General features: G+C 48.1%; 1 protein-coding gene across 9 annotated transcripts in view; it reads left to right on the top strand.

Annotated features, from left to right (window-relative positions):
• The window catches only part of CARD11 (caspase recruitment domain family member 11), a 138,924-nt gene that overhangs the window by 38,147 nt on the left and 75,721 nt on the right, over window positions 1-25,056 (top strand). For 2 of the 9 annotated variants that reach the window (XM_077995994.1, XM_015133203.3), the window contains exon 1: window positions 23,885-24,050. The exons of 4 other annotated variants lie outside the window; for them this stretch is intronic. The gene's annotated coding sequence lies outside the window, so the exon portion shown is untranslated. Of the gene's footprint in view, window positions 1-23,884; window positions 24,051-25,056 lie in introns of those variants that run through there. 3 more of the 9 variants (XM_077995995.1, XM_015133204.3, XM_077995997.1) reach the window with 2 other exon arrangements.

The following is a 25,056-nucleotide window of genomic DNA, read 5'->3' as shown; positions in this document are numbered from 1 at the left end:
TGCTCCTTAAGGCAACCCTGTGAAGTTTATATATTGTCATCATTCCCATTCGATAGGTAGAGCATTCGAGACTTGGAGAGTTCAAACCACTTTCCCTCCTTACTCAGCCAATAGTGGTAGTGCCAGGTTCAAATCCAGGCCTGCCTCCCTCCAAAGTCCACTTTATCATGCTTCCCCAGAAGACAAGGGCCACTTATAATAGAAAGGTAAATGAGGGCCAGGTGCAGTGGCTCATGCCTGTAATCCCAGTGCTTTGGGAGACCAAGGCAGGAGGATCACTTGAGCTCAGGAGTTCAAGGCCAGCCTAGGCAACATAACGAGACCCCATCTCTACAAAAAATAATAATAATAATTTTTTTAAATTAGCCAGGCATGGTGGTGAGATCCTGTAGTAGTAGCTACTCAGGAGGCTGAGGTGGGAGGATCACTTGAGCCCAGGAGGTCAAGGCTGCAGTGAGCTGTGATTATACCACTGCACTCCAGCTTGGGTGACAGAGGAAGACCCTGTCCCAAATAAATAAGCATTATGGTTTATGAGTCAGCCTGTTAAGCATTCAGTGACCAGAATGAAGGAGGAAATGGTAAATTCCTTGAGCTTACAAAACAGAGCCCCATATCCTGAGTGTAGGGTGACCCCACTAAGGTGTGGCCAGGTTCCTGGTCTCTTTCTGGCACTTTCCTTACCTTCCTATGGCCAGCCTCTGTTGTCAAAAGAAATCCAGCATGCTTGCTAGGCTCATTAGAGGCCTGTGTTAAGCCAGGGGCAGCAGCACCTTCCTGTAACCCCAGCTACTTGGGAGGCTGAGGCAGGAGGATAGTTGAGCCTAGGCGTTCAAGACCAGCCTGGGCAACACAGCGAGACCCTGTCTCATAAAAAAATACATTAAATATGTATCTAATCTATTGTTATTAATTTATTATATAATTTATAATAATAAATTTAAATAATAATAATTTATAATAATCCATTGTTATTAACATATATTAATATATTTATTATACATACATATTTAATTTATCATATATAATATATGATGTATGATATATATTATTGATATCAATGTCAATTGATACCAATAATATATCATATATCAATATGATATGTATTGTTATAGTTATAAATGTGTATATGTAGTTATATATGATATATAGTTATATGTGTATATGTAGTTATATATGACATATAGCTATATATTGACATTTATATGTATATATATAGATACATATATTTTTTCTCTATGTGGCAGGCCCTGAACTAAGCTTTTCTATGGATACTATCATTTGCTCCTTAAAGCAACCCTATGAAATTTATATATTGTCATGATATAATATGTGATATATATATATATATGACAGCATGTCTTAGATAGCTGCAGAAGTGACTGTTGAGATTATCCAGTGTTTCTGTTTCCCTACCTGGGAAGGCATGTGGGGTCTTTGTGGTGGGCTGTGGACTTAAGGAGCTGCCGACCTCTTGGCTGGCCCAGACCTCTGTGCCATAGTCAGGGTCTGGTTTCTTTAGTTCACCAGAGTTCCACGCGTGGTTGGTCTGGTCCTTCAGACGCTCACGGATGCTGCCCTTAGTTCTGTGCACATTCAGCAGTTTTTCTCAGCCGCCTCCTTCCCCCTTGGCCTCTCTTGCCTGCGTGGACCTCTGCATGGCCCCGCTCTGGGTGATCCTGGATCTCACAGTGTCCCTTTGCCCACGAATACTCCCTAGCCCAGGGACTCTGAATGTCCCATCCCAGTGGGGACCCCACATTCCGTCTCCATGGTAACTGGTAGGAAGCTGGTGATGGATGGGGTCCTGACATGGAGCATATTGCAGTCCTCAGATACCGTCGCTTCCCACAGAGTGAGTCCAGGCGGGGAAGTGACTGAGGGGTGCGGAGAAGAAGAGGTCGCAGCAGCACCTTCTGGGGCTGATCGGACATGGAGGCATCATTCCCGTGCCCTTCTTGACTTCAGGTTCTTGCCAAAACCCACCAGGAAGCTGATGCTGCAATGGGATAAGGCTAGAGAGAGGCCCTTCTGGCAAGGAATTGTTCTTAAAAAGCCAAGCTGTGATGATTAGTTAGGCAGGAGACTAGCAGACCACTTTGTGCCATCTGCTGCGGTGTTCACGGCCTCCAGATGACTGTGGGTGGCTCCTTTACTGTAGGGTTAGAATCAGACTGGACTCTTCCACATGGTCTGTGGTTGTTTATTGAGCTCTGGGCCAGCCACTGGGGATATAAGAGTTGTCGACATCAAACAGATTACAGAGATGCATATCTGAAATTCAGAAGTTTTATTTGAGAAGTAAAAACTGCAATTTGGGCTGGGCATGGTGGCTCACACCTGTAATCCCAGCACTTTGGGAGACCGACGGGGGGAGGATTGCCTGAGCCCAGGAATTTGAGAGCAGCCTGGGCAACATAGTGAAACCCTATCTCTAAAAAAAAATAAAAAATAAAAAAAATTAGCCGAGCGTGGTGGCACACACCTGTCGTCCTAGTTCTCAGGAGGCAGAGGTGGGAGGCTCTCTTGAGCCTGGGAGGTCAAGGCTGCAGTGAGCTATGATGGGGCCACTGCACTCCAGCCTGGGCAACAGAGGGAGACCCCGTCTCAAAAAAAAAGAATTGCAATTTTGGACGTATACATAGACCTGGGTGGTCTTCGTTATGTCCAAAGAACAAAGGTTAGAGTTTTTATTTTAAAAACAGAAGTGTTACGTATTGTTCTTTAAGTTCACTGTCACCAGTGAAGTTTTGGGGAACTGGCAAGCCCCAGTCGGTGAGTGACAGCGGTGGGTAAAACTAGCCTTAGAGTGGTAGCAGGTTGTTTCAGTAGCTATTAGAGAAAACTGGTTTCGGGTTACAGCCAGCAGTGTCCGTAGTGTCCGCAGCCCAGCTTGCAGAGAATTTCATCTTCGGAGCCATGTGTGTCCCGGGTGCTTTTTACCTCCTCCCCTCCCAACTCTGTTTTAGGTGGGTGTGATAAGAATGACCCAATTTGCCAGGTGTGGTGGCTTATATCTGTAATCCTCGCATTTTGAGAGGGATAGGGTTTAACTCTGTGTCCCCACCCAAATCTCATGTTGAGTTGTGACTCTCAGTGTTGGAGGAGGGTCGTGGTGGGAGGCGACTGGGTCATGGGGAGGGACATCCCCCTTGCTGTTTTCCTGACAGTGAGTGAACTCTCACGAGATCTGGTTGTTTAAAAGGATGTGGCACCTTCCCCTTCTCTCTCTCTTCCTCCTGCTCCCGAGTAAATGTGCTGGTTTCCCCTTCGCCCTTCCACCATGATTGTAAGTTTCCTGAGGCCTCCACAGAAGGTTTTTGTTTGTTTGTTTGTGTGTTTTTGAGATGGAGTTTCACTCTTGTTTACAGGCTAGAGTGCAATGTCACGATCTCGGCTCACTGCAACTTCCACCTCCTGGGTTCAAGTGATTCTCCTGCCTCAGCCTCCTGAGTAGCTGGGACTACAGGCCTGCACCACCATGCCTGGCTCATTTTTGTATTTTTAGTAGACAGGGTTTCACCATGTTGGCCAGGCTGGTCTCGAACTCTTGACCTCAAGTGATCCATCCACCTCAGCCTCCAAGAGTGCTGGGATTACAGGCGTGAGCCACCCTACCCGGCCTGTATGTTATTTTATGTGTTTAAAAACATTGTTCTGAGCTGGGCACAGTGGCACACACCCATTGTCCCAGCTATTCAGGAGACTGAGGCAGGAGGATTGCTTGAGCCTAGGAGTTTGAGGCCGTAGTGTGCTATGATCACGCCTGTGAATAGCCAGTGCCCTTCAGCCTGGGCAATGTAGCAAGACCCCTCTCTTAAAAACAAAAAAGCACCACATTATTCTGGAAGTAGTCCCAGATGAGTTCAAGAAAGATACGAAGTGCTGTCCCTGACGAAAGGCTTCCTGTACTGGAAACACTTTGGGTGGTTCCTGCAGTGGAAAGAGTGGTCCAGCCTAGGAGGCAGAGGACTGACCCACAAGGGTCCAGGTAGCCAAGGAAAGTGGCTGCCCAGAGGCCCCAGGAGTGAGGCTGCTGTTCTCGGGGCAGCCACACAGCAGGATGATTGTCATGTTCAGTCCTCAGCGGGCCCGGAGGAACGTGAGTCGCCATGTGTCAAATGGGGGACAGGATGGCCAGAGAGTTCTTGAATTTCAGAAGGAACAGCTTCTTTAGAAGGAAGCAATTCTGTTAACCCTCATGCATGTCTCTTGATGAGCTAGGCTTCTCTGCTTGAAAAGCACTGGGAGGGAGAGAAGATGGAGACAGTTCCAAGGAACTTTCTGAAATACACTGCCGGGCAGGTGGAGGGGGTGGGAGGGGTGACGAGCCATTCTTATCCCTACGTAAGAAGGGAACGCTCGATGTCAGAAAGGTGATTAAATGAATGCGAGTTTCTATTGCAGAAGCAAGCCGGGGAGGTGCGTTAAGGATGGCATGTCAACCTTCACTGAGCGTTCTCTGGTTTTATTGGTCTGTGTCATCACCTCGGCATTCCTTAAATGTAGTTTGGTGGTGTTTTTTATTACAGCCTCCCCTTTCTTTCCCTATGGCTGCCAATATTTCGTGTGGCAGCTCCTCACTCTCTTGTCACCCGTTATCTGTTACTGTCACTGCCCCGCCAGGGTGTCCTTGCAAGGGACTCTTAATGGAGCTGTCCTGGTTAAAGGAATTCAATGTGATTGAGCTGCAGCGAAGAATCAAAACCCAAGTATCTGAAAGGGATGAATAATAACTAGGTATTAAAGCATATTGGTTATTTATTACGAGCAGAAGGCAGGAAAACATTAGCATGTAAAAAGCTGTAAATTAATCACGACTGGAGCTGGGGAACCTGAAAAAGTCACCTCTATCTTTGTTAACTCTGGTTTGTTATTCCTGCGTGTCACTGAGTCCCCATTTCTGTCCTTCTGTGATAGATTTTCATCCCCAGCTGCCTTGCTGCAGGCACGAAGGGGTGAGATTTTTTAAAACATGGTTGACCTCACATCACCTGGTGCTCGGAAGAGGGCGGCAGGGGATTGGGTGTGGAGGAGCTGACTTCAGTGCAAGTCCTGGCCATTACCACCCACCAGCTGTGGCCGTGGGCACATCCCCGGACCTCTCCAGATGCTGTGTCTCCCATCTGTAAAGTGCACATGATTCTAGAGCCTTCCTTGGGAGTTGTTCTAAGATTAAATGAGATACTGCCGGCCGGGTGCAGTGGCTCACAATTGTAGTCCCAGCACCTTGGGAGGCCAAGGTGGGCGGATCACTTGAGCAAGCTCAGGAGTTCGAGACCAGCCTGGGCAACATGGTGAAACCCCATCTCTACTAAAAATGCAAAAAATTAGCTAGGCATGGTGGTATGTGACTGTAGTCCCAGCTACTCAGGAGGCCGAGGCAGGAGGATCGCTTGAACCCGGGAGGTTGAGATTGCAGTGAGCCATGATCACACCACTGCACTCCAGCCTGGGTGATAGAATGAGACCCTGTCTCAAAAAAAAAAAAAAAAAAAGATACTGCCTTCCCTTTTAATCCTGTGGGTAAGGGTGGCTATTGGTAACAGACAAACAAAGGGGCCTTGCTACTCAAAACGCTATCAGTGCTACTCTGGAGGCTGAGGCAGGAGAATTGCTTGAACCCTGGAGGCAGAGGCTGCAGTGAGTGGAGACCACATCACTGCACTCCAGCTGGGCGACAGTGTGAGACTCTGTCTCAGGAAGAAAAAAAAAGCAATCAGTGGCTGCGTGCAGTGGCTCATGTCTGGAATCCCAGCACTCTGAGAGGCCCAAGCAGAAGGATTGCTTGAGGCCAGTTCAGGACCAGCCTGGGCAACAGTGAGACCTCATCTCTTCATTGAAAAAAACTTAGCTGGTTGTGGTGGCGCTCACCTGTAGTCCTAGCTACTAAGGAGGCTGAGACAGGAGGATCACTTGAGCTCTGGTGTTCGAGGCTGCAGGGAGATATGATTGCACCACTGCATTCCAGCCTGGACAAACAAGTGAGACCACATCTTGTTAAAAAAAAAAAAAAAAAATCTGGGCTGGTGGCGCACACCCGTAATCCCAGAACTTTGGGAGGCTGAGGCAAGAAGACTGCTTGAGCCTAGGAATTCAAGAACAGCCTCAGTAGCATAGCGAGCCCTCGTCTCTACAAATAATTTTTTTTTAATTAGCTAGGTATGGTAGGTGTGCACCTGTAGTCCCAGCTACTCAGGGGGCTGAGGTGGGAGGTCACTTGAGCCCAGGGAGGTTGAGGCTGCTCGTGAGCTATCATGGCACCTCTGCAGCACTCTAACCTGGGCAACAGAGTGAGACTCTGTCCTGAGTCAAAGAAAAAAGAAATCACATTTGGCCGGGCGCGGTGGCTCACACCTGTAATCCCAGCACTTTGGGAGGCCGAGGCGGGCGGATCACAAGGTCAGGAGATCGAGACCACGGTGAAACCCCGTCTCTACTAAAAATACAAAAAATTAGCCGGGCGCGGTGGCGGGCGCCTGTAGTCCCAGCTACTCAGGAGGCTGAGGCAGGAGAATGGCGTAAACCCAGGAGGCGGAGCTTGCAGTGAGCCGAGATCGCGCCACTGCACTCCAACCTGGGCAACAGAGCGAGACTCCGTCTCAAAAAACAAACAAAAAAAAAAAAAAAAAAAGAAATCACATTAAAATGCAGATTTCCAGGCCCTGCCTCTGACCTCCTGCATTAGAATCTGCATTGAACAGGGTCTCCGGCTGAGTCATGTAGACGTCGATGTTTAAGAAGGACTGACAAAGCGTTCTGGTCCTTTTAGGGAATGTTTTGATGATCTGGAGAAAGGGCGTCACGTGTTACAATAAAACCAGGAAAGTGATTCACTAACATTGAAAGAATGCATTGAGTATTTGAGTTGAAATGCACTTTGCGCCGGGTGCGGTGGCTCAAGCCTGTAATCCCAGCACTTTGGGAGGCCGAGACGGGTGGATCATGAGGTCAGGAGATCGAGACCATCCTGGCTAACATGGTGAAACCCCATCTCTACTAAAAAATACAAAAAAAAAAAAACTAGCAGGGCGAGGTGGCGGGCACCTGTAGTCCCAGCTACTCGGGAGGCTGAGGCAGGAGAATGGTGTGGACCCGGGAGGCGGAGCTTGCAGTGAGCTGAGATCTGGCCACTGCACTCCAGCCTGGGCTACAGAGCGAGACTCCGTCTCAAAAAAAAAAAAAAAAAAAAAGAAATGCACTTTGCACCTTGAGAGTTTGTTTGGAGGTTCTAGCAGGGGAAGCACGGCTACTTGTGTACCCTTGACGGAAGACCGGTCTTCCTCTCTCGGGGATGGTCATCCTCTTTGAACGAGTACGCAGCCTCAGGAGGTACACACGTGGAGTGGTGAGGGAGGAAGGGGCCACCTGCCCAGCCAGCCGGATCAGCCAAATCAACACTGGTGACCAATGGGGGTGACAGCTGTTGCAGCCAGATCGCCCTCACATCCTGAAATGCACTTTGGAAGCCTTTGAATCCTATTCCCTTTACAGACGAGGAAAACTGAGGTCCGGAGACGTTAAGCATTTGCCCCCGGCCACAGAGACGGTGTTCTGGTTGTGTGTTGTGTAAAAGCCACCCCAAAACTTAATGACTTCAAACAACAACACTTTATTGAGCTCACGGATTCTGCAGTTCAGGCAGAGCCTGGCAGGGAAAGCTTGTCTCTGCTCCTTGCAGGGTCAACTGGGGCAGCTCAGCTGGGGCCGCGGGATCCACTTCCCAGACAGTGCTCTCACATGACTGCAAAGTGCTGCTGGCTATTTGCTGGGATCTCAGCCAGGGAGGGCTGGGAACCTTGATCCTTGTCCATATGGCCTCTGCATGGGCTGCTTGGTGTCTCGGCTTCTTTTTTTAGAGACAACACGGGCTGCATGGTGTCTGGGCTTCTTTTTTTTAGAGACAGGGTCTTGCTCTGTTGCCCAGACTGGAGTGCAGTGGTACCATCATGGCTTACTGCAGCCTCAACCTCCCAGGCTCAAGTGATCCCCTGCCTCAGCCTCCTAAGTAGCTGGGACTGCAGATGTGTATCACTCTACCCAGATAATTTTTTGTTTGTTTGTTTGTTTTTGTTTTTAGAGATTGGGTCTTGCTATGTTGCCCAGGCTGGTCACAAACTCCTGAGCTCAAGTGATCCTCCCACCTTAGCCTCCCAAAGTGCTGAGATTACAGGCATGAGTCACCATGCCCGGGCATGTCTGGGCTTTAAGAGTGAGTGACCCAGGACACAGACAAGGAAAGCTATATACATATATATATATATATATATGTGTGTGTTTTTGTTTTTGTTTTTTTTTTGAGACAGAATCTCACTCTGTCACCCAGACTGGAGTGTGGTGGCACAATCTTGGTTCACTGCAACCTCCGCCTCCCGGCTTCAAGTAATTCTCCTGCCTCAGCCTCCTGAGTAGCTGGGATTACAGGTGTGAGCCACCACACACTGCTAATTTTTGTATTTTTAGGAGAGATGGGGTTTCACCATGTTGGCCAGGCTGGTCTCGAACTCCTGACCTCAGGTGATCCACCCGCCTCGGCCTCCCAAAGTGCTGGGATTATAGATGTGAGCCATCGTGCCTGACAAGGAAGCTGCAGTTTCTTAGAGCCTGAGTCCAGACACTGTTACAGTATCACTTCCAGCTTTTTCTGTAGGTCAAGCAGTTACAGAGCCCGGGTTCAAGGGGTGGGGACACAAGCCCCACCTATCAGTGGGAAAAGTGGCAGAGAATTTGGGGGTCATGTTTTAAAATTGCCACAGATAGACTTTAAGAGAACTGGGATCTAAACATAGATTTTCCAGCACAGAGCTCGTTCTGCCATCCCAAGTTCAACCTCCCTCCTTAATCTTCCCTTGGGGAAAGAATTAGATCCTGTCAGCTTGATTCTGCATAAAAATAAAAAGACATCCATCTTTTCACTGTAAAATGTGAGCTGAGAGCCCAGGGCCCAGACCAGCATCCTGTCCCCAGAGCCCCTGGGAGCTGCCGGGTGGGATGTCTCAGTTCTGGGCAGCTTGGTTTTTCTCAGCACGGAGGTGGTGGCAGCTGCTGCTGTCCCTGCTGTGGGCCTGAGCATCTCAGGACTGCCTCTCAGCTAAGTCAAGCCTACAATAAGACTTAGAACTGAGCCATGCCTAGGACCGCTCACCCACAAGCACCAGCCTCCATCCTCACCCCGCCTCCCCCGTGGGCTGAGATGAAGGGAGTTTCAGGATGACCCTGGCTTTCCCTCTCCTGAGAAATGGTGCCTTGTCCATCTGCACCATCTGAGGTTCTCATTTGAGATTTGTTGGGGTGTGTGGGGTGGGTAAGGGAGGCCGTTTTGCTTGTGGTTTGCTGTGAATCCGGCCAGCTCCAACGAGCCTTTATCGGAGCTGGGATCTGAGCTCCATGCCACCTGTCCAGAGCCACGTCTGCCATCCCAGACTGTGTCATCATTTGCGTGCCCCCCAAAGCAGTCTCTGAGATGAGCATTTGAATGCAACTAGTTCATCTGGGAGTTGCTGGGGACGAGGATCTTGGGGTGGGGAAGTGGCACAGGGTTGAGGGGCAGCTGGTAAAGGGTATGTTATGGAGCCTGTCGCCACGGTGAATGACAGGGACTCCATCCCATGGGGAGGCTGGGCAGACGGACAAAACTCACGCCCAGGGATTCCCCCTGAGACCGAGGTACCTGGGGTGTTATTCAACCCAAAACACCCTTAATTGTTACACTCTGGGTTTGGTGGTCTAAGATAATCCCAAAAGGCCAGGCACAGTGGCTCACGCCCGTAATCCCAACACTTGGGAGGCTGAGGTGGGCAGATCACTTGAGGTCAGGAGTTCAAGACCAGCCTGGCCAATACAGTGAAACCCCATCTATACTAAAAATGTAAAAATTAGCTAGGCGTGATGGCACACACCTGTAATCCCAGTTACTTGGGAGACTGAGGCAGGAGAATTGTTTGAACCCAGGAGATGGAGGTTGCAGTGAGCCGAGATCATGCCACTGCACTCCAGCCTGGGCAAGAGAACAAGACTCTGCCTCAAAAAAAAAAAAAAAAAAAGTCTTGAAAGAAAGGCCTCGGGCACAGAGCTGGGAATAGTGGCAGAAGGTCTGCTGGTGTCACTTTATTCCCTGTTTTTCTTTGTGACAAAACCAGGCAGTGGCAGCTTTGGGTGTGGGTGGGGTTGGGGGGAGCTGGCTAGAACATCACCTCCACAAGATTAGACAGACATCTGCAGAGTGCCTTGGTGACTGAGGCCCTCCTGGTGACAAGACAGGTCTGCTGGTTTCCAGGGCAAATTGCCAAGCAAAGGAAGCCAAAAAGCAGAAACCCACAAGTGCCAGTCTGAAAGTCACAGCTTGGGAGGGGTGGAGGAAGGAGACATGGAGCTGCCATGGAGTTCGGGCAACAGTGGCCCAGAGCCCCAGGGGATGTACTGTGTAAATGGACATGATGGGAACGGCATTCCCGGTGCATGGAACAGCATGAATGCGTGTGCAGGGGCTGGGAAATGTGAGGTCATTCGATGTGGCCACTCTTTGATCTCTGTGCCTATCCCAGCGACAGTGTCACTGTGCAGGGAAGAATGTGGATTCTCACCCTCTACTACTGTTCCTCAAGCTTTAGAATTACAGCAGTTCAGAGGAGGACATTCCAGAAAACGTGAGGAGCGATTGTCAAACTGTCGGAAACACTGTCTTAAAGGACTGTTCATTTGGGTGTTGTCAGGTCAAGTCTCCTTTCTTAAAAAAGTCCACTTTGATTCACACATTCCATCAGGACAGGGAGGGACAGCAGGCTTGGTTACTGTGATGGGCTGAATGGTGTCCCCCAAATTCACGTGTTGAAACCCTAACTCCCAGTGTGATTGTCTTTGGAGATGGGGCCTTTAAGTGGGGAGCGATTGTTTTTCTTTTAATTATTGTTTCTCTTTTTGGAAATTTTAGATTCAGGGGGATATATGTGCAGGCTTATGATATGGGGATATTGTGCAATGCTCAGGTTTGGAATTCTATTGAACCCATCACCCAAATAGTGAACATCGAATAGGTAGTTGTATTAGTCTGTTCTCATGCTGCTAGGAAGAAATACCAGAGACTGGTACTTTATAAAGAAAAGAGGTTTAATTGACTCACAGGTCAAATGGCTGGGGAGGCCTCAGGAAACTTACAGTCATGGCAGAAGGCACCTCTTCACAAGGCGGCAGGAGAGAGAATGGGTGCAAACAGGGGAAATGCCAGATGCTTATAAACCATCAGATCTCATGAGAACTCACTGTCATGAGAACAGCATGGTAGAAACTGCCCCTGTAATTCAGTTACCTCCCCCTGGTCCCGCCCTTGACACATGGGGATTATTACAATTCAAGGTGAGATTTGGGTGGGGACACAGAGCCAAACCATATCAATCAGTAGTTTTTCAACCCTTGCCCTTTTCCTTCACTCCTTGATTTTGGAGACCCCAGTGTGTGTTGTTCCCATCTGTATGTCCATGTGTTCTCATTTAGCTCCCACTTATAAGTGAGAAATTGCGGTATTTGGTTTTCTATTCCTCTGTTAATTCACTTAGGATTATGGCCTCCAACTGCATCCATGTTGCTGCAATGGACATGATTTTGTTCCTTTTTATGGCTGTATAGTAATCCATGGTATATATATGCCACATTTTCTATATCTAGTCCACCGTTGATGGGCACATAGGTTGATTCTATGTCTTTGCTTTGTGACTAGCACTGCCATGAACATAAGGGCATGGGTGTCTTTTGGTAGAACGATTCGTTTTCCTTTGTGTAGACACCTACTTGTGGGATTGCTGCGTCAAGTGGTAGTTCAATTTTTATTTATTTGAGGAATCTTAAGGAGGCAATTTTAAATAAGATCATAAGGGTGGGAGCCTAATCCCACAGCACTGGGGTCCTTGTAAGAGGAAGAAGAGACACCAGGTTCACATGCATGGAAGTAAAGGCCATTTGAGGACACAGCCAGGAGGTGGCCACCTACAAGGCAGCGAGAAGGGCCTCACCAGAAACCAACCCTCCTGGCACCTTGATCTCAGACTTCCAGTGTCTGGCACTGTGAGAAAGTGAATTTCTGTTGCTTTGGCCACCCAGTCTGTGGTATTTTGTTAAGACAGGCTGAACAGACCAGCACCGTTACCAACAGATAACCAAACGCTTTTAATGGGGCATCTTTAAACGTTTTTTAAGACTTCTAAGCCGCTGTCTGGCAAGGCAGTCCTATGTACAGCCCATTCCAGTTCAAGCTTCTAAAAGCATCTTTTCTCATCTGTAAACGGCGCTACGTATTGAGACCTCGTTTTCTGGAAACGATCTACTCCACTCTCCGCAACACACACACACAGATCCCTGGAGCTCGCAACCCCTCTATTAGAAATAGCGATTTCCACTGTTCGGAACAGGTGTTCATAGAAAAGGTGACACCTTCAACACAGCCAGGCACTGAAACCCTAGCAGGAGGATTTAGAGGCCACCAGCCCTGCCTCGGGGTCAGACATGCGTGAGTGAACGGGGCTGGGCCAGTCCCTGCTATGTGACCTTGGGCAGGAATCCAGGGCTCAGGGCCTGACTGTGAACAGGAACGCCTGCATCCCAGGTGAGGTGTGGATGCGTTCCACCTGGAGAAGGCAGCTGCTCACCGTGTGTGTCAGCTCTTTGTGCCATTCCTGAAAGCAGAGTTTGATGGGACAAGATTTTTTAAAATATAAGGACCTTGGCCGGGCCCGGTGGCTCATGCCTGTAATCCCAGCACTTTGGGAGGCCGAGGCGGGCAGATCACGAGGTCAGGAGATCGAGACCATCCTGTCTAACATGGTGAAACCCCGTCTCTACTGAAAATACAAAAAGTTATCTGGGTGTGTTGGCGGCCGCCTGAAGTCCCAGCTACTCGGGAGGCTGAGGCAGGAGAATGGCGTGAACCCGGGGGGCAGTGCTTGCAGTGAGCTGAGATACGGCCACTGCACTCCAGCCTGGGTGACAGAGCGAGACTCTGTCTCAAAAAAAAAAAGAAATAAAAAGAAGAGAGGCCGTGCAGAGATGCACAGGGAAAGCCGTGTGACAACAGAGGCAGAGACTGGAGTGAGGTATCTACAAGTCAAGAAATGCCAGGGATCATCAGAAATCACTAGAATCCGGGAAAGAGGCTTGGAACAGACTCTCCCTCTGAGCTTCCAGAAGGAGCCCATCTGGCCGACACCCTGATTTTGAACTTCTGGCCTCCAGAACTGTGAGAGAATACATTTCCATTGTTTTAAGCTGCTCATTTTGTGTTAATTTTTTACTGCAGCTCTAGGAAACAGACACAGATGTTGTCTAACTTAGCCATCCCCCATCACCCGTGTGCATGGGGATCACAGGCGCAAACAATACCAAGGGCCCAGTGGGACCTGGTTTATTCCCAGAGCATCTGCTGGAATTCTACCCCCTCCCCAACCCACCGAGCTATGATTTCAGATTTCAAGAGTGTGTGCATGTGTATAGCAGCACAATTCGAAATTGCAAAAATATGGAACCAGCCCAAATGTCCATCAGTCAACAAGTGGATAAAAATCTGTGGTTTGTGTATATGTGTGTGTGTATATATATATGATGGAATACTACTCAGCCATAAAAAGATATGAATTAATGGCATTCGCAGGGCCCTGGATGAGATTGGAGACTATTATTCTACGTGAAGTAACTCAGGAATGGAAAACCAAACATCATATGTTCTGGGAGTTAAGCTAAGAGGATGCAAGTGGATTTTTGCAAATGGACACAGTGGATTCTGGGGACTTAGTGGGGAAAAGGTGGGAGGAGGAGAGGGATAAAGGGTAACATATTGGGTTCAGTGTATACTGCTTGGGTGATGGGTGCACCAAAATCTCACAAATCACCACTAAAGAACTTACTCATGTAACCCAATACCACCTGTACCCCCAAAAACCCATGGACATAAAAAATTAAAATTAAAAATAAAATAAAAGATTTCAGGGGTATGTAAGCACAATATTGTATTGGAGGGATCACTTCAAATCCATTCTCATTTTTTTCTAAATTGGGATATAATTTGTATGCCATGAAATGCACAAATCTGGCCGGGCGCAGTGGCTCAAGCCTGTAATCCCAGCACTTTGGGAGGCCGAGGTGGGCAGATCATGAGGTCAGGAGATCGAGACCATCCTGGCTAACACAGTGAAACCCCATCTCTACTTAAAAAAAAATACAAAAAACTAGCTGGCCGAGGTGGCGGACGCCTGTAGTCCCAGCTACTTGGGAGGCTGAGGCAGGAGAATGGCCTAAACCCGGGAGGCGGAGCTTGCAGTGAGCTGAGATCTGGCCACTGCACTCCAGCCTGGGCGACAGAGCGAGACTCCATCTCAACAAAAAAAAAAAAAAAAAAAAAAAAAAGAAATGCACAAATCTTAAGTGCACGGTAGACAGGTTAACCATTTTTGATAAACGTAACCCATAATCCTTCAAGATACAGAACATCTTCAGTGCTCTCAAGAGGCTCCTCGTGCCCCTCCTGCTCAGTTTCCATCCTCCCCACCAGAAGCTGTTGGGATAATCACCGTTCTGGTTTCTCTCACTTTGGGTAGCTTTGTCTGTCCGGGGGCTTCACATACCTGGAATCATACCGTATGTACCTGTTTGTGTCTGACTTCTTTCACTCTTCATGTCTTTGGAATCTCCCATGTTGTTGCATGTCTCTTTCCTGTTTATTTTATTTTGTTTTTATTACCACAACTGGTTTATCCTTCCTCCTGTTGGGTAACTGGGGTGGTTTTCAACTCGAGGCTATTGTGAATGGAGTTGTTATCAGTCTACCCACATACAAATCTTTGTGTGGACGTATTTTCGTATTCCTTGAGTAAATACATAGGGCCCTGGGTCCTAGATCCTTAGGTATTTGCTAAGTCATCAGAATAGGTATATGTTAAACCATTTTCTAAAGTGGTTGTCCTATTTTACACCCCCACCAGATATGGATGAGAGTTCCAGGCCAGGCATGGTGGCTTATGACTGTAATCCTAGCACTTTTTGAGAGGTTGAGGCAGGAGGATTGCCTGAGCTCAGCCTGGTCAACATGGTGAAACCCTGTCTGTACAAAAATATACAAAAATTAGCTGAATGTGGTGATATGTGCCTGTATTCCCAGCTACTTGGGAGGCCGAGGCAGGAATATCACTTGAGCCAAGAATTTGAGGCTGTAGTGAACTATAATTGCACCACTTCACTCCAGCCTGGGCAACACTGCAAAACCCTGTCTCAGAAAAAAAATAAAATAAAATAAAAACACCAAAAACCAATATTAAAGAATCTTCCAGTCAATGAACATGATATATCTCTCTGTTCGACTTAGGGCTTCCTTAATTTTTCTTAGCAATGCTTTGTAGTTTTCGGTTCAGACACTTTACAAAGCTTTCCTTATCTTAAATCCTAAGTGTGTTATGTTTCTGGGTATTAGGGTTTTTGATTTTCGTATATTGACCTTCTGTGACTTTGCTAATGTAGCAGATAATTATTAATCGATGTTCATTGATTATTATTAATTCTAGCAGATTTTTCTTTTTTTTTTCTTTTTTTTTTTTTTTTTTTTGAGACAAAGTCTCGCTGTGTTGCCCAGGCTGGAGTACGGTGGCCGGATCTCAGCTCACTGCAAGCTCCGCCTCCCGGGTTTACGCCATTCTCCTGCCTCAGCCTCCGGAGTAGCTGGGACTACAGGCGCCCGCCACCTCGCCCGGCTAGTTTTTTGTATTTTTTTAGTAGAGATGGGGTTTCACCGTGTTAGCCAGGATGGTCTCGATCTCCTGACCTCGTGATCCGCCCGTCTCGGCCTCCCAAAGTGCTGGGATTACAGGCTTGAGCCACCGCGCCCGGCCAATTCTAGCAGATTTTTCTGTAGATTACTTTGGATTTCTTTCAGACAATCATGTTTTCTGCAAATAATGGCAGCTTTACCTCTTCCTTTCCAGTCTTCGTCCCTTTTTTTTTTTTTTTTTTTTTTTTTGAGACGGAGTCTTGCTCTGTCACCCAGGTTGGAGTGCAGTGGCCGGATCTCAGCTCACTGCAAGCTCCGTCTCCCGGGTTCACGCCATTCTCCTGCCTCAGCCTCCCGAGTAGCTGGGACTACAGGCGCCCGCCACTACGCCCGGCTAATATTTTTTGTATTTTCAGTAGAGACGGGGTTTCACCGTGTTAGCCAGGATAGTCTCAATCTCCTGACCTCGTGATCCACCCGCCTCAGCCTCCCAAAGTGCTGGGATTACAGGCGTAAGCCACTGTGCCCGGCCGTCCCTTTTATTTTCTGTCTCGTTGGATTAACTAGAAACTTCAGCACAATGTTGAATAGAAGTGTTCAGTATGAATATCCTTGCTTTGGTCCCAGTCTTTGGGGAACAGCCTCTTCTAATTTGGAGGAGTTTTTAATATAAATGGATGCTGAAATTTGCCCAGTGACTGTTCTGCATAGATTGAAGTAATCAGATGATTTTTCCCTTCTTTATTCTCTTAATATGGTGATTTACATTCGTTGATTTTTTTTTTCTTTGAGATGCAGTCTCACCCTGTCACCCAGGCTGAAGTGCAGTGGCACAATCTCGGCTCACTGCAACCTCTGCCTCCCGGGTTCAAGCAATTCTCCTGCCTTAGCCCCCTGAGTAACTGGGATTACAGGCACACACCACCACACCTGGCTAATTTTTGTATTTTTAGTAGAGACGGGGTTTCACCATGTTGGTCAGGCTGATCTTGAACTCCTGACCTCGTGATCCACCCATCTCTGCCTCCCAAAGTACTGGGATTATAGGCGTGAGCCACCACACCCAGCCACATTGGTTGATTTTTGAATGTTGAATGGACTAGCATTCCTGGAATAAACCTCACTTGTTCATGATGTGTTATCCTCTCTATATATTTTTGAAGTTGTTGCTAATTCCATTAAGGATTTTTGTATCTATGTTCATGAAGGATGCTCGTGCCTAGTTTTCTATTCCTGTAATGCTTTTGTCTGATTCTGGAATCAGCATAATATTGGCCACATAAAATGAGGTGGGAAGTGTTGCTTCTTCCTCTGTTTTCTGAAAGTGTTTATGTAAGATTGGTGTTATTTCTTCCTTAAATGTTTGACAGAATTCACCAGTGAGGCTGTATGAGTCTGGAATTTTCTTTGTGGGAGAGTTTCTGATGATGACTTCAACTTTTCCAATAGATATAGGTCTAATTCAGACTGTCTATTTCTTCTTAAGTCAATTTTAGGAATGTATATCTTTCGAGTAATTTATGTTCTTATCATTTATATTATAGAATTGTGGGCATAATGTTTTAAAAATAATATTCCTAATATATTTTTAATGTCTGTTGCATTGGTAGTGATAGCTCCTCTTTCATTTCTGATATTGGTCATTTTGTTTTTTCTCTTTTTTTGTTAGTGTATAACTAAAGGTTTATCCATTTCGTTGCTCTTTTTAAAGACCCAGCTTTTGGTTTTCTAGACTGTTTTTAAGCTTTATTTTTCTGTTCTTATCTTTATTTTCATTATCTTCTTTCCTCTTCTTTCTTTCTTTTTTTTTTTTTTTTTTTTTTTTGTTGTTGTTGTTGTTGTTCTGGGGGTTTTGTTGTTGTCATTGTTGTTATTTTGTTTTGTTTTGTTTTGAGACAAGGTCTCACTGTCACCCAGGCTGGATTGCAGTGGTGCAATCATAGCTCACTCCAGCCTCAAGCTCCTGGACTCAAGTGATCCTCCCACCTCATTCTCTGAAGTACCTGGGCCCACAGGTGCACACCACCATGCCTGGCTAATTTTTTATTTTTATTTTTATAGCAATGAGGTCTCACAGTGTAAATCTCACAGATTTACACTGGTTGATTTTTTGATCTTGAACTCCTGGCATCAAGTGATCCTCCTGCCTCAGCCTCCCAAGGTGCTGAGATTACAGGCATGAACCACCACTCCCAGCCTGGCTTCTTAATGCAGAAACTTAGAACATTAATTTTAAATTATTCTTCTTTTCTGATATGATCATTTAAAGTTATAACATCCCTCCTAAGCATTGCTTTAGCAGCATTCCACACATTTTGATGTTTTGTTTTTATTTCCATTCAGTTCAGAACATCTTCAAATGTTTCTTTTGGTTTCTTCTTTAATCAATGGGTTATTTAGGACTGTGCCATTTCATTTCCAAACGTCTAGAAAATTTCTAGGTTCCTTTTTATCGTAAGTTTCTACTTTAGTTCCATTGTGACAGAGAACACATTCTATATAATTTTAGTCCTTTTAAAGTTGTGACTTGTTTTATAGACTGATAAAAGATCTTGGTGAATGTTCCACATACACTTGAAAGGAGTATGTATGGCTGAGTGCAGTAGCTCGCACCTGTAATCCCAGGACTTTGGGAGGCCGAGGCGGGCGAATCATGAGGTCAGGAGTTCGAGACCAGCCTGGCCAACATGGTGAAACCCTGTCTCTACTAAAAATACAAAAAATTAGCTGGGTGTGGTGGCGGGCACCTGTAATCCCAGCTACTTGGGAGGCTGAAACACGAGAATCACTTGAACCCGGAAGGCGGAGGTTGCAGTGAGCTGAGATCGTGCCACTGCACTCCAGCCCGGGTGACAGTGCGACACTCAGTCTCCAAAAAAAAGAAGAGTATGTATTCTGCAGCTGTTAACTGTAGTGTTTTATAAACATCAATTAGGTCAGGTTGGTTGATAGTATTATTCAAATCTTCTGTAGCCTTCGTTTTTATCTATTGGCTCCAACAATTAGTGAAAAAAGGACTGTTGAAATCAACAACCATCATTGTGGATTTTGTCCAAGTCCCCTTTCAGTTTTATTTCTTTTGGCCTCACATGTTTTGAAGCTTTAGAATTGGTGCATACACATTTAAGAGTGTTGTATCTTCTTGATGAATTGACTCTATTTTCATTATGAAATGTCCCTCTTTATCCCTAGAAATACACCTCTTCCTGAAATCTACTCTTCTGATATTAATATCTTTTGCCATTTCAGTTTTTATGAATAGCGTTTCCATCTTTTTACTGTTACCTTCTCTATGTCTTTATATTTAAAGTGTGTCTGTTATCGACGGCATAGAATTGTATCATCTTTAATCCACCCCGATCACCTCTTTATTTTCATTGAAGTGTTCAGTTCTTTAAAAATCAGCCAGGCATGGTGGTGGGTGCCTGTAATCCCAGCTGCTCAGGAGGCTGAGGCATGAGAATCACGTGAACCTGGGAGGCAGAGGTTGCAGTGGACCAAGATTGTGCCACTGCACTCCAGGCTGGGCAACAGGGCGAGACTCCATCTCAAAAAAAAAACCACCAACAACAAAGCGGATCAGATGAGATGCCGCAGTGTTGGCAGGGCTTACCACATGGATTTATTACATCTTCCTTCAGGGTCTGTCCTGAGCTAGCTGTCAGGCAATGCCTGCCAACAGGTGTTTCAAATGCCTGTCCCATTTTATAACCATGAAATACTCCCACCGTGACTAGTAACCTGTTCCTTTCCATACTGCTCACGACTGATCTGAATTTATTAGGAAGTGGGTGTTACACAAGGTTGGCCATGAGGTGGGATATGTGGAGGGTCAGATTCACTGGGCATCCTGTCCCCAAAGAAGACTTCAAGTACACCGATAAAAACTTGTATGAAATATTATTTGATTTTTAAATATTTAACTTGTTTGGGTTTTTTAAAGATTTTTTAAAATTTTCTATCACGTTTGGGATACTAGTTGTTTTTAGTTACATGGACGAATTCTATAGTAGGAAATTTTGAGATTTTGGTGCACCTGTCACCTGAGCAGCATATACCCTACCCAATGTGTAACCTTGTATCCCTCACCCCCTGCCACCCTCCTCCCCCGAATCCCCAGAGTCCATTATATCATATCACTATATGATAGTGATAAAGGAGAAAAAAAGGAGAGAAAAAAAAGGAGAGAAAAAAAGGAGAGAAAAAGGAGAGAAAAAAAAAAAGTCCGAGTTTGAAGGTCCGAAAACAAGGGAGTCCATGGTGTAAGTCCCAGAGTTCGAAGGCCCAGAACCAAGAGCTCCAGTGTCAGAGGGCAGGAGAAGATGGATGTCCCAGCTCAAGAGGAGAATTTTTCCTTCCTGGGACTGGCGGTTCTATCAGGGTCCTTGACAGATTGGATGGCGCCCACTCACACTGGGGAGGGCGGATCTTCTTAACTCAGTGTACTGATTCAAATGCTGAGCTCCTCCAGAAGCATCCTCACTGCCACACCCAGATGTTTTACCAGCTCTCTGGACATCCCTTAGCCCAGTCAGGTGGACACATAAAATTAACCATCACATGGAGTGCGCAGCTGCTGTGCCCAGAGCTTCCTGGAGACCCAAGGAGGGGACATCTGAGCCACATCCAACTCTGCCTGAACGAGCAGCCCCTCCTTGTCCTTCCAGGCCAGAGGCTGCCCCTCTGCAGCGGGGCCCATGTGGCCCTAGAAAGGGCCCAGTGAGGGGCAGCAGGAGAGGAAGGGTTAACCGGGCAGTGGGTTAACCTGCAGGTGTTCACGTTCCCTCCGCCTCTCCAGGCTGACTTCCACGGCGACTTCATTAGCAGCAGGCTGCTAATTAAATTTCATATTTATGATCAGAAAATAAAATCACTGGACCTTTTTGAAATAGGATTTTATGAGTGTTGGCTCAGGCAGCTGAATCAGCAGTGAAGGGCCTGCCTGTTTGGAACTACAGCTTCAAGGCGGAGATAAAGAAAACAAATAGTGCCAGGGAGGAGGTGGGATCCTGAGTGCTTGGACAGGCCTAGGTCTGAACTGCTTTGGGGTCCTCGGAAGGACAGACCTGGCTCCACTGGAGAAGCAGCATTAGGAAAGAGGGCTCCTGGCCAGGCGCGATGGCTCACGCCTGTTATCCCAGCACTTTGGGAGGCTGAGGCGGGTGGATCACCTGAGGTTGGGAGTTTGAGACCAGCCTGGCCAACATGGTGAAACCCCATCTCTACTAAAAATACAAAAATTAGCTGAGCGTGGTGGTGCACACCTGTCATCTCAGCTACTCAGGAGGCTGAGGTGGGAGAAATTGCTTGAACCCAGGAGGCAGAGGTTGCAGTGAGCCAAGATTGTACCACTGCACTCCAGCCTGGGCAACAAAGTGAGACTCTGTCTCCAAAAAAAAAAAAAAAAAAAAAAAAAGGAAAGAGGGCTGCCTCCCAGCCCCCTTGTTAAGGCTCAAGAGTCCAGGCTGGGGCTCAAACCTCAAAACCCCTAAGTCCATATCAGGTCGGCCTCATCTCCAGGGTCACCAGGTTCCTCTGGGGCAGACTTATTGGCAGAACCACCTGTTTTGTATTTTCTGTTTCTTGCCATGCTAGAAAAAATCACCCCTCACCCACAAGCTCAGGCTCCCACCTCCCTTGGCGTGCATACCGGAAGCTCTCAGATGCCACTTCCTTTTTGTGTGTGACTTAGTTACTGCCACCTCCTCCGAGGAGTCCCTTTCCTCTGTGGCCTCAGGTGACCCCTCTTCTCCGTGTTGCCCGTGGGGGGACTCAGCTCCTTCTGCCCATGGCGCCGGTGATCCTTGCTGTGCTCCCTGGAGCAGCCCAGTAGGAACCTTCTCACCCTCTCACGGGGAAATGGGAATCAAGCCTGAATTCCACTAGCCATGTTTTGGTCTCTCCAATGGGGTGTGTTCCAGAATCCAAAGTTGGAAGGGACTTTTACCTCCAAGGGGTCTGGCCCCACCTATGAAGGTGCTGACATCTTTTCCCCCCCGAAATTGCCAACTCCATATTGAATCAGCTTTCTTCCGACTCTTTGGTGGGTTTCAGCCTCCCGATATCATCATCACTGTCTCTCCTGCCTAAGCCGGGAAGGATGAGGTCAACATCCCCTCCGCTCCTACGCAAGTGAACACCGGTTTCTCAGTCCTTGCGTCCCGGCCCTGTGCAACAGCACCCAAATCTACTATCTTAGCCGGCTTCCTCCCTATTTCCCAGCCTATACCCATCGCAAGAATTCTTGCTGTTCCCCTTCTTTTCTTCCAAAAACTTGAGGTGTAATCAGTGAGCTGCACGGATCTTCCCAGCCTTCCCAGAAAGGCTAGTGCTGGAATGATCAGAGAGCAGAGGTGTGAGGAGATCAGGGTCAGTCCCTGCTGCTCCCCTAATTCTCCATGGCAGCCCTGGGGTGGGGACACTATGTCTTCCTCCCCCAGACAGTCCTTCTCCAGGGTGTTTACTCAAAAAAATGACAACACGTCCACATGAAGATCTGTACGGGAAGGTCCCAGTCAAACAGAAAACAACCCACATGTCCAGCGAAAGATAACACAAGTCAAGAAAATGTGGGACATGCATCGATGGGACACTGCCCAGTGACAAACAGGAACGCGAGACTGACACCGGCCTCACAACGCTGCGTGAAAGGATCCAGACCCTAAAGAAGATGGATGCCCCAGGTCAAGAGGGCAAATTCTTCCTTCCTCCGACTTTCTGTTCTCTCAGGGGTCCTCGGCAGATTGGATGACACCCGCCCACACTGGGGAGGATGGGTCTTCTTGATTCAGTCCACTGATTCAAAGGCTGAGAAACAGCCTCACCAACACACTCAGAAATGTTTTACCAGCTATCTGGGCATCCCTTAGCCCAGTCAAGTTGACAAAGAAAATTAAGCATCGCGCAGAGTACGCAGCTGCGGTGCCCAGAGCTTCCTGGATACCTAAGGAGGGGACGTCTGAGTAGAACCGCACATTATTCTACTCTCCTAAGGTTCAAGAAAAGGCAAAGCTGATGGAAATCACAGGAGCGTTTGCCTTTGGGGCCACAGGGGGATGGAAAGGGCCATGGAGAACTTCTTAGTGGCGGCCACCGTACTCTGTATCACAATTGAGGTCTTAGTTGCATGGTCGTCTTCCTAACTCATTGAATTTAGTTGCGTGGGCATCTTCCTAACTCATTGAATTGTGTACTGAAGATCCGTGCAGCTCACTGATTGCACTTCAATTTTCTGGAAGAAAAGGGGAACAGCGAGTATTCTTGCGATCGGTATAGGCTGGGAAATAGGGGGGAAGCCGGCTCTGATAGCAGATTTGGGTGCTGTTGCACAGGGCCAGGAAGCAATGGCCGAGAAACTGGTGTTTGCTTGTATAGGAGTGGAGGGGATGTTGACAGCTTTGGGGAAGGAATTGGTCACCTGCCTCCACAGGACGCTGGGGTGGGCGATGTTCACACATTGCCTCCATTCATTCCCACAACTCTGGTTGCCCCCATTCCCTGGTGAAGACACAATGTTCCAGTCCATCTGCCCCCCCAGGCATCTATACCACAGGGCCTCCCAGGGGAATGAAGTGGTCAGAGCTCTGCAGGCAGCCTGCCATGCAAAGACAAGACACAGGTTGTCAGAGGGGGTTAGGGTTCAAAGTGGATCCCGGGTAGGGGCAGCAGATGGGGGAGTCCAAAGTACTTTGGGCTCCACACCCACTAACAAACTTCAGAGAGACAGAGGAGGAAAGGGTATGTATCACGGATGCATGCTCATAGAAGAGTGTTCCCTGGCATGTCCGAGGCTCCGCACTTCCTGATGGCCAGTGGCCAGTCTTCCTCCTCTGTGGAGGAAGCCAGAGGGGTCCCCTGGGTGAGGTCTGGGGTGGCCCGGGGCCCAGTGGGGAGAGCAGAGCAGAGGTACGAACAATGACTGACGATGCCGGGTTCCCGCCCTGTCCCCCCGCCCCACCGCCCTCCTGGCCCTGATGACAGACGCACCCTGTTCCCTGCAATTCCTGCCTGCCCTGCACGGCATGGGTCCCTTTCTGCTCTCCCAGCCTCCCCCGCTCCCATGAGTGGAAAGTCACCCACAGATTCTGCTCAGAACAAAAAAAAAAGAGGGAAGTAAGGCAGCCCCCCCCCAGCCCCGACTTCTGCCCCTGCTAAAAATAGAGGTGGCATCTGAGTGGGGCGTCGGTGTGGGCTTCCGGGGGAGGTGGCTGCTCTCCCGCAGCCTTGGTGTTTTCTGGGGAATCAACAGGAGAGAATTTGAGAGGAACACGAGGGACCCCCAGGACCCAGCTAGCTCACCACCGCGTGAGTACGTTTCCCAACGGGCAGGTCCCCTGACTGAGGCCCGCGGGTGCAGCACTGGTGAAGCCCTGTCCCTGGGCGGCTGCCGTGGGACCCCCTCTCCCCAGCACCTGGCCCCCTTGTCCTGTCCATGCCCATTTGTTTTCATGGCTTCATGCACGCCTCTTTGCATCTCCTAATTTCCTAAACCGGATGTGCAATCCCAGCAGCAGGTGCTAGGGCGACCGTCTCATGCCGTGGCTTGGATTGCACAGAGTTCCGTGGATTCAGCTCCCAGACGCTCTCCACACGTGCCCGGTGACCCACACGGGTCAGGATGCTCCCGTTGTCATGTGGCACTGGGTCTTATTTTCTTCTGACTGGAATGGTGCCAGGGGCCGAGGAGTGGGGTTCAGTGTACAGAGTGTGCCTCGAGGCCTGAGATGCCCGTGGCCCCAGCCGGGTGGACAGGAAATGTGTACAGGGTCTGTTTCCAAAACGTGGGGCCTTGCAGCCTGGCCCTCTCTGGGTCTGGGAAGGGTTCGTGTTTCCCAACGTCAACCCCGCAAGCACCTCCCAGATGGTTCCTCTGGGATCTCTTGAGATTGCAAATGCTAAGAAATGAGCCTGTGGCTCGCTGGTGTCCACCAGGGCACCCAAGGCCCAGGCCCTGCCCACAAACACTGGAGGACAAACCAGGCGATTATGGGGCAAGGAGCTTCCCAAAGAGACAGTAGGACTGAGGACCCCAAAGGGGAAGTTCCCCTCCCTCTGGGATCCCTGAAAGGGATCCGAGTAGATTCCTCAATTCCTGGTGAAACACTTCGGGAATTTCTTAAGTCCTGCGGGTTTGAAGACCCTCGGCAGCCCCTTAGTAACTTTTGCTTACGGGAGACTATGGCCTTTTGGGGGCTTCGCTGACTTAAGTGGTTTGAAAATGTTAGCTGGTCCTCAGAGGCCTCCTTTAAAACGTGAAACAGAATGATAGGCTCTTGGTGTCTCTAGTTCATGCACTGTGTAATGTCCCTCTAACA

Source organism: Macaca mulatta, chromosome 3 (assembly GCF_049350105.2).
Source record: "Macaca mulatta isolate MMU2019108-1 chromosome 3, T2T-MMU8v2.0, whole genome shotgun sequence".
Classification (NCBI taxonomy): domain Eukaryota; kingdom Metazoa; phylum Chordata; class Mammalia; order Primates; family Cercopithecidae; genus Macaca; species Macaca mulatta.
Note: the sequence above shows the minus strand (reverse complement) of the source record. Positions and strands in the feature narration are given on the sequence as shown.